General features: G+C 50.0%; 1 non-coding gene across 1 annotated transcript; it reads right to left on the minus strand.

Moving 5' to 3' along the window:
- Positions 1 to 277: 277 nt before the first annotated feature.
- On the minus strand, positions 278 to 396 carry LOC137500626 (5S ribosomal RNA). The gene has a single exon (XR_011018134.1). It is a non-coding gene; the product is annotated as a 5S ribosomal RNA (ribosomal RNA).
- Between the last annotated feature and the right edge of the window lie 2,031 nt (positions 397 to 2,427).

Consider the following 2,427-nt stretch of genomic DNA (forward strand, 5'->3'; position numbering starts at 1 on the left):
ATAATAATAATAATAATAATAATAATAATAATAATAATAATAACAACAACGATGATGATGATGTCGCCGCCGCCAGGTTAGGCCGGTCACCTAGGAGGAAATGCAATACTACGCTAAGCTTCGTTCCTGTATAGCCACGGGGTCGAAGAGCAGCAAAAGGTCTAGCTAGTTTCAGACGTAACAAAAAACGTGATTTAAGCAATTTCTGCTGGCCTGAGGCAAAAGTTGAAAGTAAGTTGTCGTACTGGGACTGGGAAACTTGGTAAAAAGGGAATTGAGCCAACGGCACGTGGTGTTCCCAAGCGGTCACCCATCCAAGTACTGACCACGCCCAATGTTGCTTAACTGCGGTGATCGGACGAGAACCGGTGTATTCAACATGGTATGGCCGTTGGCGAGAGAACGGAGCTTGAAACGTCCATACGAACCGCAAAGCGAGTTTCCTGGAGGTCTTTGTGGCGCGGGGGCGTTGGCAATGGTGCAGGGGTGTGCTCGGAGGTCGCCGTCGCGGAGCGGGCGCGGGTGGTTGTCGCGCTCCGCGGCGAAACGTACCCTAACTCGACTTAACCCCACTTCTCGTAACCTAACCCCAAAAAAACGCGCGCGCTGGCGCGCGCGCGCACACACACACGGGAAGTGTCGAGGGTTGTAATAATAATAATAATAATAATAATAATAATTACTGAAGGTGGTTGTGAAGGGGCCGGCGCTGTAGCGCAGGGGCAGCGTGCCTGCCTCGTAGCTGGGGGGCCCGGGTTCAATTCCCGGCCAGGCAAAGGAATTTTACCTCGATCTAATGGCTGCTTTGAGGTCCACTCAGCCTGCTTGCTTAGGGGCTGTAGTGCCATGGGGCTTGGTCTGGTTTTCATTGTAAAGGACAAAGCAGGAGGATTTTTAGCAATAAGGTAATGTAGTAGTAGTAGTAGTAGTAGTTCTTCCCTCCTTAGCTTATGATTTGAATGTTTTGCACTGTCTTTCGATGTATATGAAGTAGGACAGATAGATAAAATCAGAGTGGAGTTGATAACAAGGCTAACAGATGCTGCTCTTTTTTTTAAAGGTGTGGTGGCCCTGAAAAGGGCCGTTTGTTAAGAATGCAGCAAGGCAGAAAACCTGGCACCTTACTTGGAGCTGGTGTATTTGGTAACTGCCTTGGTACCCTCACTGACGGCGTGCTTGGCCAGCTCACCGGGCAACAGGAGGCGGACGGCAGTCTGGATCTCCCGACTGGTGATGGTGGAGCGCTTGTTGTAGTGGGCCAGACGGGAAGCCTCAGCGGCGATGCGCTCGAAGATGTCGTTGACAAAGCTGTTCATGATGCTCATCGCCTTGCTGGAGATGCCAGTATCAGGATGTACCTGTTTAAGCACCTTGTAGATGTAGATGGCATAGCTTTCCTTCCTCTTGCGCTTCTTCTTCTTGTCTCCCTTGGAGATGTTCTTCTGGGCCTTGCCGGCTTTCTTGGCTGCCTTTCCGCTTGTCTTGGGTGGCATGGTTGTCTGGGATGTCTCCTAGAAAGTAAATTTTTCGCCATGCCATGCCATGCCATCCCCATGTTCGATGCATTGAGCCGTAAATTTTTCGGCCCCCTTGCAATTCTTTTTAAGACCGAGAGGGCTGCATGCGACTAGCCAATGAGCGCAAGCTTACTGCAGCCTTATTGGTTGGCTCGTAACGTTGAGCAACCTTGCAGGCTACAAAACTGGTGCGCAGAGTGATTCGGTATCATTTTCCCTTCGAAGTAGAGCAGCAGAGCATCATAGCATCATGTCAGGACGAGGAAAGGGAGGAAAAGTGAAGGGCAAGTCCAAGAGTCGCTCCAGCCGTGCAGGCCTGCAGTTCCCTGTCGGCCGTATCCACCGTCTCCTCCGCAAGGGAAACTACGCTGAGCGAGTGGGTGCTGGGGCTCCTGTGTACCTGGCTGCAGTCATGGAATACCTGGCAGCTGAAGTTCTTGAGTTGGCGGGCAATGCAGCCCGTGACAACAAGAAGACCAGGATCATCCCTCGTCACTTACAGTTGGCCATCCGTAACGACGAGGAGTTGAACAAGTTGCTGTCTGGAGTGACCATTGCCCAGGGTGGTGTTCTGCCCAACATCCAGGCAGTGCTCCTGCCTAAGAAGACCGAGAAGAAGGCTTAAGTTCCTGTTCTCGGTCAGGGCGTTGGCTCACCGGAAAAATATAAATAAACGGCCCTTTTCAGGGCCACCAACTCCTTAAGATAAGAGCTGTTTGTCTATCATGCTGCTATAGCTATCTTAGCAGAAGTATGGAGAAATCCTGAAGTGATAGAGCAGTTCAGACAACTCTCCTAATAATAATGATAATAATAACAATAATGAGACACTGCAAATATGAGGGCATCTGTAACATTAGCCAGGAGAGCACAAGAATAGCCTTTCCTTTGAGGTTATTTATTTAAGGGG

The sequence above is a fragment of the Anabrus simplex genome, chromosome 4 (genome assembly GCF_040414725.1).
Source record: "Anabrus simplex isolate iqAnaSimp1 chromosome 4, ASM4041472v1, whole genome shotgun sequence".
Taxonomy (NCBI): domain Eukaryota; kingdom Metazoa; phylum Arthropoda; class Insecta; order Orthoptera; family Tettigoniidae; genus Anabrus; species Anabrus simplex.